Genomic DNA, 12,323 nt, shown 5'->3' on the forward strand with positions numbered 1-12,323 from the left:
GACCTCGTGCTGGCCCTGATTCTAGATATTGGGGAGGGGATGAGTCACCAACGGAGTGAAACAAGGCTGTGTGCTCGCTCCCGTGCTTTTTAGCATGATGTTCTCAGCCACGCTGTCACATGCTTTCAATGAGGATGAACACGGCACCGAGGCCAGTTACCGTACTGATGGCAAATTCTTCAACTTGAAAAGGCTACAAGCAAAGAGCAAAGTGCAGGGAGTGTTGGTGCATGACTTTCTGTTTGCAGATGATTGTGCACTCATTTCAGCCTCTGAAGCTGACATGAAACAAAGTATGGATCGATTCTCTGCTTCTTATGCTAATTTTGGCCTAACAACACCAAGAAAACACAGGTGCTCCATCAGCCACCAGCACACCATCCACACGTGGAACCATCAGTTACAGCAAATGGAGAAGTTTTGAATGCCGTGGATAAGTTTACCTTGGTAGTGTATTTTCCAGGGATGTACACATTGATAATGAGGTTGACACATGCATTGCCAGAGCCAGCTCAGTGTTTGGGAAGCTCCAAAGGAAAGTATGGGAGAGGAGGTATTAGACTGACTACCAGACTGAAGGTGTACAGAGCCATTGTGCTGACCTCATTGTTGTATGCCTGTGAAACCTGGACAGTCTACCAGCGCCATGCCAGGAAACTGAACCACTTCCATTTGAATTGTCTTAGGAAGATTCTGAAGATCACCTGACAGGATAAGGTACTAGACACTGAGGTCCTTACTCGAACTAAACTGCCAACATTCAAACTCTGCTTCAGAGAGGCACAACTCTGATGGACTGTCCACATTGTTCGAATGAAAATGTATGCTTGCCAAAAAGATTTTTATGGAGAACTCACACAGGGCAAGCATTCACATGGTGGTCAGAAGAAGCAGTAAAGGGACATTCTCAAAGTCTCTCTCAAGAACTTTGGAATTGATCGTGTGACGTGGGAAACATTGGCACAGGAGCACTCAGCATGGCATGCCCATATCAGAGAAAGGGCTGTGCTCTATGAGCAAAGCAGAAACAACTCAAAGGAAATGCAGGATGCATAAATTTAGAGTATCCACCCCAAATGTTCACACAGACTATTTGTGCCCTACCTGTGGTAGAGCATTCCGAGTTCATATTGGCCTGATGAGCCACAGTTAGACGCATTGAATCTTGACTCAAGCATAGTGATGTCATTTTGGTCCTCTTCGAGAACAAAGGACAACAACCAACCAACCAACATATATGTGAGTGCTTCTGTGTGTGTGTATATATATATTGTTAACCAAAAGTCATGACTCCACAAGACTTGAGTAGTAACTTATTTTATTCCAAGAGACAGCAAAAAAAAAAAAAAAGATTATGTATGTCAGAACTCCTTATACCAAATACAAAGAGCCCCCTAATACAGGCAGAGCCTTGATTTTATGGATTATGATTATGAATTTATGGATTACAACAAAAAGGGAAGTCATAAGGGAGGGTAAAAAGACTCACCCCCTCCCCAAGGGCAGAGAAAAGAGTGGAGAAAGGGAGGGAAAGCATTAAGTTCCCTTGGGAACTGCTAAACTGTGAAGATAGTCTGCTTATCTGCAAGGGTCCAAGCTGCACAATCCGGGGCAGACTGGCTGGTGCCTGTCTTTTAGCTAGTTTGACTCTCAAGGGCAATCTGAGACTTTAGTTAGGGTTGAAAGTTAAAAATTATGTTAGCTCAGGAGGGGGTTTCCTCCTGAAAAACAGAGTTGCTCAAGAGAACAAGTTCAGGTGGCCTCTCCACAATATGAATATACACCTACACATACATATAGAAAAGCCCTGAGATATATGTATAAGTGTATACTGGCACGTGCACACATCAATACCTGTACATATATGGATATACACATGTATCCCTATGTACATGCATTTATATGCACGTATATACATACTGGGATAAGCATAGGTTCTGGGATAAATAGTATGAAATATACCCTCAGATGCTTCTGGGGAGGACTTGAAGCATCAGAGTACAGGGAAGATATGTCTACAGATAGATTGATCTATCTATCTCTATGAAGAGAGAGACAGAGAAACAGAGAGAATGAGTGAGAGCAGGACAGAGACAGAGACATTGAGAGAGAGCCAGAGTGCCATAGTGGATAGAGAGCTAGCCTCAAAACCGGGAAGAGCTGGGTTCAAGTGTTGCCTCTGATACATACTGGCTCTGTGATCCTGGGTAAGTTCCTTAACCTCTCAGTGTTCTAGGCAATTGAAGGTGTTTCCTATGTGTCAGATACTGTGCAAAAGCGGCAGCACTTGAACCCAAGTCTCCTTGACTTTCTCTCTGTCTCTCTCCTATGTCACATTGACTCTTCAGGGGTGAAATAAAGTTAAGAACAGAGGCCGATTCAGTTCAATGCTACAAGCACTTATTAGTTATTTACTCTGTGCGGGTATTGTGCTAAGAAATAAAAGTGACACAGTCCCCTGCCCTCTGGTAGCTTACCTTCTGCTGGTGCAAACAAACCCCTGATTGTGGCCCTTGAAGGTATGGACGGTCCAAATACATAAAAAATGTGAGGGATCCCTGCCGCCTCAGTCAGATGCCAAGGGAACTCCTGAGATTGAATTAGATCTTTTTTTGTGAGTATATCTTTCTTTTAAAATCTTTAACATTATTTATTTATTTTAACATTTAAAAATTATTTCAAATTCTTTCATTAAATATTTCCAATTACATTTTTTAAATGTTTAACAATTGTTTTTAGAATTTCTGAATTCCAAATTCTCTCCCACCCTCCAGTCCCTCTGCCACCCATTGAAAAGGCAAGCAGTATGATATCAACTATTCATGTTAAATCATGCAAAACATATTTCCATATTAGCCATGATGCAAAAAAAAGGCAAGAAAAATAAACAAAGTGGAAAACAATATACTTCATTCTACATTCAGAGTTCATCAGTTCTCTCTCTGGAGATGGATTTTTCATAATGGGTCCTTTGGAATTGTGTGGCTAAGTCTTTCACAGTTGATCTTGACTTAATTAGATCTTAAAAGAAATCTTTACAAGGCAAGTTTTGGAACACATGTGCATTTACATGGGAGAGTGTTTTTTGACTGGATGCACTGCCTTGGTAAAGCCACAGGGTGGAGTTGTAGATGTCATTTTGATCATTTAGTCTAAGTATAGAAATGGAAATTGCCAGTAGAGAATGCTTTGGGATCCTTCTAGATGGGGGAAAAATGGGTCTTTGCTCTCTTAGTATCTGCTATAAATATTCAGCTGTGAAAGAGCTGCTGTTGCTTAGAGGCTGAACTTTTCAGGAAACCAGGAGTGATATCCTTTTGTCCCCACTAAAAGTAGATCCTATGAAACTCAGATGGTGATAGAGCCTAGTGAGAGGAATCTAAGAACTGGGAGGTAGGGAAGGCTTCATTTTTTATTTGGATCATAAGTAAGAACCTTTGATGTTATGAAAGCATGGGGGCCTGGGAGAATCAAGTGCTGGACCTAGGATCAGGAAGTTGTATCCAACTCTTCATGACCTCATTTGGTGTTTTCTTGATACTGGATTGATTTGCCAGTTCCATCCCCAGCTCATTTGACAGATGAGGAAACTGAGGTAAACAGGGTAAAGTGACTTGCCCAGGGCCACACAGCTGGTAAGGATCTGAGGCCAGATTTGAACTCAGGAAGATGAGTCTTCCTGACTCCAGGCTGTAATATTAATTAAGTTGGGACTTTCTTTTACTGTTTTCTCTTTTAGCACTTATTTAAACAAGTGCCCTTGAAGAGTCTGGCCTCTATTTCTTTGATTAAATTAGGAGTCTTTAATGACCTCCTTGCCTCAAGGGAAAGCCTGGTTTGCATGCGTTTGAGTGACATGTTTGTGACACTAGAGGCTTTTAGGCCACGTGAGTTTGAGTCCCATGTTTGTGATGCTTTTATGTCAGGTGGGTTTGAGTCACACATTGTGACACCCTTTGACCCTGAACAAGATGTATAAACCCAGAGGTTGGCGCTCTCCCTTGGAAGCTCTCAGTCACTGGAAGAGTGGTGTGGGACTCTGGGCAGCCTTGTTAAGAGTCCCCTGGCTTGTAAACCTGGATGTTGATGCTTTCCTGGTAACTATGAATTGTGATTTGGTCTGTTTATATTGTGTATGTTTGTAATTTGTTTGTATTTGCTCTGAAGTTCATGTTGCTGGCTTTTCCTCCTGAACTAAGTGAATGATATTTGTATGTTGGATTAAAGTAAAATTGTTAACCCCTTAATGTTGCTTTCCTTAGTAAAGCAGATCAAAGAACCTGTGTTAGCAGCCATTCTGGTTGTTGTTGGTTTTACACAACCACAGTAGCTGCTAGCAAGATTGTTGCTACACAAGCCTAGAACTCTATCCACTGGGCCACCCAGCTGCCCTTCGCAATACTTGTTCAGTCATTTCAGTCACATTTTCCTAATCTCTAAAATGGAAGGAAAACACTGATACTGTCATCTTCACAGGGCTGTTGTTATAAAGGACTAAATAACTGTGATGGACTTTGATGACCACTGTCTTCTCTGGGCTTCATCTTCCTCATCATTTGACCCAATGATTTCTCAAGTCCTTTCATGAGTCTATTTTACTGGAAAATATATTTTATCACTAGACTCATCATGACATTTTCCTTGAAAGTTGCCAGGCCCTGTATGGTTCAGATGGCACTCTTAGGTCTTAGAATTGGAAGAGATTCAAGAGATCATGCAGTTCAATCCCCTTATTTATAGAGGAGGAAACCGAAAGGCCCAGAAGGGGAGAAATGACTTGACCAAGGTCACACAATATGGAGCAGAAATACAATACACAATTCCATAACAATGCTGTTTGATCGAATATTCAACATTATCTCCTATTTTCCCCAATGGAAAGTACATTTCATCACTGGAGCCTGGAACCCAGCTTGGTAATAGTGTTGACTCTGAGTCCTGATGTCTTTTGTTGTGGTTTCTGTGTATATTGCTATCTTGCTCCTGCTTTCCTTGTTCCTCATTAGTTCATACATATCTTCCTATGTTTCTCTGAATCATGGTCACTATTTTTTTATTATGCAGTCAGGATATATATAGGACCTTTCGGTATTTAACCTTCTTGGACTATATACTTAGTAGTGGGATCTCTGGGTCAAAGTCTAGGGGAACAGTTTAGCAACTTTTTTCACATAATCTAAATTGTTTTCCACAATGACTTAACCAATTTGAGGCTCCATGAACAGTGTATTAACTTGCTCATCTTCCTATACAGGTGCCTTTTTGTGAAGATTCCTACTATCCATGGCCACTGACAAGAGAAAAATTCATTCTAGCACCTGGGCACTACTGCACATCAGTGAGCAGGAATGGAACTGCCTAAAGTCTAATTGTGTTATTCCTTCTGTTTACTGTTACCTAGGATCTTATTACTGCAGGAGGGCACCATGGTACAGTGGGTAGGGAGATGGCCTTGAACAGAAGAAGACCATGTGTATATTGACTGTGTGATCCTGGACAAGGGATTTAGTTATTTATTGCTTTGATTTCTTTGGACTATACGTCTAGTGATGATATAGCTGGGTCCAAAGATTTTGGTAACTTTCTGGATATAGTTCCAAATTCCTTTCCAGAATGGTTGGACCAATTCACAGCAGCAGCAATGCATTAATGTATCTGTTTTCCCATAGATCCTCCAAGATTTTTGTCATTTTCTTTTTGTCATCCTTGCCTGCTGGCTAGAAGTGAGTTGGAACCTCAAGACTGCTTTAATTTGTGTCTCTGTAATTATTAGTGATTTAGAGCATGGGGTCTTTTTTTGCATAATTGTTGTTAGCTTAGATATCTTCCTTTGAAAACTGCTTGTTCATATCCTTTGATCATTTGTCTATTGGGATATGGCTCTTAGTCTTATAAATTTGAATCAGTTCCTTATATATCTTGGAAATGAGACCTCTTTCAGAGATATTTGTTAGAAAGATTTTTTTTCCACTCAGTGACTTGTTTCCCTTCTAATTCTTATAGTATTCGATTTGTTTGTATAAAAAATTTTAATTTTATATAATCAGAATTGTCCATTTTATCTTGGGTGATCCTCTCTATCACTTGTGTGGTCACATACTCTTCCCCTATCCACACATCTGAAAAGTCATTTCTTCTATGCGATTCATATTTGTTTATGATGTAACTTTTTATAGCTACCATATATTCATCTGGAGCTTAGCTTGAGCTAAGCTGGTGCTGGGCTAAACTTACTTTCTGCCAGACTGCTTTCCAGTTTTCCTAGCAGTTTTTGTTAAATGGTGAGTCCTTACCCCTGTTCATACAATTGAGACAGTGATCCCAGGCCCAGTATGTATTCTAAGCAACTTAATGATAAAAGCATTTTTGATGGTAGCAAAGAACTGGGAAAAAAGTAGATGCCCTTCGACTGGGGAATGGTTAAACAAATTTTGGTAAGTGAATGTGATGAAGTTTTGCTACATTGGAGGAGACGATGGGGATAATAAATGCAAAGAATCATGGGAAGACTTGAATGAACTGATGGAAAGTAAAAATGAGCAGAACCAGAAAAAGAATGTACACAATTACTACAAACATACAAATGTGAAGACAAAAAAAAAGGTGTGGGGGGGAATTAGAGTGCTGTGTAATTGTTACCTAGTTCATCCTTAAAGAGGGATGAGAAAGTGTGCCTTCCTCTACTCTTTACACAAGGTTACTAGTGAGGAACATTCCAAAAACTGTGAGGCTCAATTGACATGTTGGTTAGTTTTGTTGAATCATTTTTCCCACCCTTCTTTTTAATTCTTTCTTTGCTGCAAGAGGGTTGGGGGGCACACTAGGCAGGAAGGGGGTAGGATGTTTTTGAAAATGAAGATGATGAAAAAATGTAAAGCTATCTCAAAAAAGAAATCGAAAATTAAAAAAGAAAGCCCCTTGTATTCCTTTGTGTAAGTTCTACCTTTACTTGCTTGTGTGGGTATTAGATGTAATCTCTGCCACCTTCTCCCTGAAGCCTCTCCTAATTCCTCTATTTCCTAGTACTCTTCATACCCAAACTATCTCATATTCATTTTGTGCCTGTTTGTCAAATACTTAGACATCTAATGATTGTCTCCCTTGTTAGAATGTTGGAGAGGTGACGGGGTGCAAGTGAAAGTGCAGGGAACTAGAGGTCACAGGCCCTGAGTTCAAATCCGGGCTCTGATGCTTGCTTTCTACCAGAATGACTTTGAACAAGTAATTTTCCCTGGGCCTCAGTTTCCTCATCTGTAAAATGAAGGGGTTTGACTAGGTGACCTTAGAGGTCCCTTCCAGCTCGGGATCTTTGATCCATGAATGTAAGTTCTTTGACATCAGGAACTATTTTGTGTTTGACTTTGTATTCATAAGCATAGTACAGTCAAAACTTGGCCCATAGTAGATACTTAAGAAATATTTGTTAATTGGTTGGTTGACTGGTTATCCAGTACCTAATATAATGACTGGCACGTAGTAGGCACTTAAGAAATGTTTTACAGCTAGGTAGTGAAGTGAATGGTGCCAGGCCTAGAGTCAGGAAGACCTGAGTTCAAATACAACCTCAGATAGTTACTAGCTGTGTGACCATGGGGAAGTCATTTCACCCTGTTTGCCTCAGTTTCCTCATCTGGAAAATGAGCTGGAGAAGGAAATGGCAAATCACTCCAGGATCTCTGCCTAGAAAACCTCAAATGAGGTCACAGAGTCAGTCAAGACTGAAAACCAACTGAACAATGAAAATTGATTGATTGATTATCCAGTAATCTAAAACAGTGACTGGCACATAGTAGGCATTTGATAAATGTTTGTTGAATTCTCAACTGAATTGACAAAGTTAGTTATGTTTAGTCTAGCTGGTAACAGCTTTCATAGAATCAAGGAATCTTAGAGCAGGAAGGTGCCTTCCAGGTCATTTAGACCAGGGCTTCTTAAACTTTTTCCACTCAAGACCCCGTCAGAACTTCTTAAACCCCATATGGAGTGGAGACTCACAGTTTAGATCTTCCATCTCATTACATGGTTAAATTGTTTGCTTTTTACAAATTTTGCAATAAATGTTTTTTCCAGTACTTCAAGCATCTGTGATTTACAAAGGTCTGAAGACTCATCTTCCTGAGTTCAAATCTGGCCTCAGATACTTACTAACTGTGTGACCCTAGGCAAGTCACTTAACCCCATTTGCCTCAGTTTCGTCATCTGTAAAATGAGCTGGAGAAGGAAATGGCAAACCACTCCAGTATCTTTGCTGAGAAAGGGCCAAAGGGATCACAAAGAGTCAGACAGGGCTGAACAACAAACTGAGGCCCAGAGAGGCTGTGATTAACCCAAGGTCACAAAGAGAGTAAATGGAAGAGCTGGGATTTAAACACAGGCCTCTAACTCCAAATCCAGCATTGACTTTTTTTTTTAACTAGAGTTGATCAATAAACATTTATTTAGCACGTCAGTCTCCTCTATCCCTCAGCTGGCTCCCAGAACCCTGACCTCATTTCTATTCATGTTCCCAGACTTTACTCTGAACCCCTGACGTCATCTCCTTTCAATTCCTTACACGTGCTCTCTGCTGTTCCTGACTATAATTTCGGCCAGAGTTAGGGTGGGGAATGCTAAGGCCCTGATGTCTTCTATATTTTATTCTGAGCCCCCGATGTCATCCCTTCAAGTTCACTAGATTTTCTCTGTGAGCCCCAACATCAATCTCTCTCCTTTCCTGGGGTATGGGGGGGGGGGGAATGGGTGGAGGTTCTAAGCCTCTGGCGTCATCTTTCAGTCTTTATTCTGAGCCCGCATTGTCATCCCTTCCAATTCCCTAGATTTGCTCTGTGCCCCTAACATTAATCTTTCTCTCTTTCCATGGGCAGGCGTACGGTGAGGCGGAGTGGGGGTGGGGGGGGAGGGAGGAGAGGGGAAGGCTCTGGGCCCCTGACGTCCTCCCCTTCCACTCCCCTGACCTCGCTAGGCTGCGCTGACGTCAACCTCCGCCCCTTCCCTAGACTTGCTTGGCACCCCTGACGTCAATCTCCATCCTCCTCCCTAGAGCACCCTCGCTCTGCGCCCCCGACCGCGGTCTCCTCGCGTCCTCAGAGAAGGCTCACTTCTCCTGACGTCATCCTCTGCCCAGGCCAGAACCCGAGGCTCCATGTCCCTGACGTCAATCCCCGCCCCTCTCGTTCGGCCTTTCGCAACCTGCTCCTCCCTTCTCCCTTCCCCAGCCCGCCTCCTCCCGTGATGGCCCGCGGCCGTTGCCCAGACGACGCGCGTTTCCTGCGTGGCGGCGTGTCTGTTGCCTGGCGGGGCGAGGAGGGGGCAGGGGGACGGGGAGCTGAGGTTGGTGCAGCTCTCGTTCCTCGTCCCTGGGTCCTCCCAGGGCTTGGCCTCTGTCCCTCCTGACTGGCCCCGCGGCTCCCAGAGGAGGATGCGTGGCCTGCCCTGAGGCTCAGCCCTGTCATGGACAGCCCCACACTTATTAAGCTCCTGCTGTGTGCACCCAGAGCACGCTTTGGGCGGGGAGGGAGGGAGACTGACTGAGGAGGAACTGAGGCCCAGAGGGTGAGACCCCCTCGTGCAGATACTGCAACTGATGCCAGAGCGTCTATTAAGCCCCTGCTGTATGCAGAGGGAGGCAGTGACACCCCAGCTCACACATAGAGCAACCAGAGCATCTGTTAAGTCCCTGCTGTATGCAGAACTCTCAATCAAGCAACAGATCTGTGTGCCAGACCCTGCCTGTGCTGGATGCTAGAGATAACAAAAACCAAAGTGAATCTTAGTTGTTGTAATAGTAGCTACCACCGAGGTTGCCCCTTAAGCTTTGCAGACCATTTTAGCAACCCTGTGACAGAAGTGCTGCTGTTAAACCCATTTTACAGATAAGGAAACTGAGGCAAAGAGGGATTAAGTGACTTGCTCACAGCTCCTAAGTGTCTGAGGAGGGGTTTGAATTCAGGTCTTCCTGACTCTAGGTCCAGTGCATTAGACACAGTGGCACCCACCTTTAGGACACATAAATTTTAGATAAGATAGAGGTCCTACCTTCATGAAGTTAAAAGTATTTAGGAAATAGCAACAAACAGATACAATATCTCATTATAACAGCTGGCACTTAGATGGCTACATAAATTAATACATTATATTATGTAGCTACATTATTGTTTGTCCTGTTTTCAAAGGATACAGTGACATCATGGGTAATGTCTTGACTTGTGTGTGAATTGGGTTTAAGTGAGGCAGGTGCACAAAGTCCTCAGCCTCACTCTCTCTTCCAGTCATTGAAGTCCTGTGACAAGACAAAGGTCAAGATGATGCGGTGATGGACCACAATGCATGGATGACCCTGGCATCTTAGATGCCTGACCACGCTCTGAGTGCTCCACAGAGCATGCTTCAGCCACCTTCATGGTTGTTGGAAAGTCTTCACCTGCTTGGGTTAGACATCCTCCTAACTCACGGACAGGTTTGAGGCCTTCCAGTGACTCTCACCTGGGTTTAGCCCATCTGCCAAAATGATTTTACTGGAGTGCAGCCACTGCGCATGCCACAGCTTCTTAGAACCGCAGCAGAGTTAGATGGTGGTGGACACCAAAGGTGGATGAGCATCCCCAAAAAGGGCTTGGCAGACCTCACACCAGAGGTATTAGTCCTCCCTGAACACCCCACACACCCCTTAGAGCTATATAATGTGTGTGTAAAAAAAGTTTGTAAAACATTTCATGTGTTACCTCATTTGATCATCACCACAATCCTATGAGGCAAGTGCTATTATAATCTGCATTTTATAGATGAGGAAACTGAAGCAAACAGAGGTTCCATGACTTGCCCAGGGTTCACACAGTTAGTGGCTAAGGTAACATTTGAACTCAGGTCTTCCTGAGTCCAGGTCAGAAATTCTATCTACAGTGTCACCTTGCTACATATAAGGGGCTAACTGTGGTGGACAGAGTGCATGCAGTGTTTGGAGACAGCAAGACTTGGGCTTGAGTCTTCTCTGTGACACTGCCTGTGTCACCAGACAAACCACTAAACCCCTCTGGGACTCAGTTACTTCATTTGAAAAATGAATGAGTTGGACTCAATGATTCCATCTCTTAAATCAGTGATCCTACTTACTGAATGCTTACTTTATGCAGAATTCTGTGTCAAGTACTTGGGGAGGTAGGATTTCAAACTACTGTTTGTGCCTTCATGGAGTTTACAGTCTAATAGGAATCAAGAGAGGGAAAGGTCATAACAACAAATAAAATACAAACAAGGTTTATTAAGTATCTACTGTGCATTGACCTTTGTGCTAGCTGCTGGGAGAGATTGAAGTTCTCCTTGCCCTAGTGGACATCAGGATGTGGTAGCGGGGTTGTATATGTGTGCGTGAATTTAAGGTTAACAAAGTGCTGTCAGTTTTACTGAATTATCTTATTTTTTTGTTTCTGATCGCAGTATTAATAAATTATTTCAGTCAAAGGATTTCAATCAATCAACAAGAATGTATTAAGTGTCTACAAAAAAAAATGAAACAATCTCTGCTTCCAAGGAGATTACAGTCTCATGTGATTTTAAACCAAAGTCACTTATACTATCCTGGAAATGAAACACAACAGATAGACTCAGACAATACCCCACTAAAATAAAAGGAAACTATTAACATAACAAAATCAGTGCCCTCATCTCTTGACCTGGATAGGAATGCTGACTGAGGTGCCGGGTGAGAAAGGGAGAGAGGGAGCTATGTTGGACCTAGTTGGGGAAGGAGTAAAACCTGAATGCCTAAATTTTGAGACAGAAATTTGTCTAATAAATTTCAAATTCTTTGAGCATCTTTTGTCTAAGCCTGGGGAAGTGTGTGGGCCTAGAATGCATAGTGCAGAAAATCATGACAAGCCCTTCATCCTCTTGACTAAAGCTCAGGCCTTGGTGTGCCATCTGAATTTACTACTTTCAGAAAGGTATGTTCCCAGAGTCCACTGAAGAAGTGTGGGGAGGAAGGGAGAGCAATGGTTCTGATGTCTTGGGTTTAAAGCCTATTTCCATGTTGTGTGACCGTGTTCAAATCATTTCCTTTTTTCTAGGCCTTTCAGTTTCTGCATCTGTATATAAAGGGATTGAATTGCATGATCTCTTGAGTCTTTCCCAATTCTAAGACCTAAGGGTGCCACGTGGACTGTAGAGGGCCTGGGAACTTTCAGAGAAAATGTCATGAATAGATTCATGAAAGAACCTGAGAAATCACCATGTCAAACGATGAGGAAGATGAAGCCCAGAGAAGAGAGTGGTCATCAAAGTCCATCACAGCTATTTAGTCCTTTATAACAGCCCTGTGAGGGTGACAG

Source organism: Trichosurus vulpecula, chromosome 1 (genome assembly GCF_011100635.1).
Source record: "Trichosurus vulpecula isolate mTriVul1 chromosome 1, mTriVul1.pri, whole genome shotgun sequence".
Lineage (NCBI taxonomy): Eukaryota > Metazoa > Chordata > Mammalia > Diprotodontia > Phalangeridae > Trichosurus > Trichosurus vulpecula.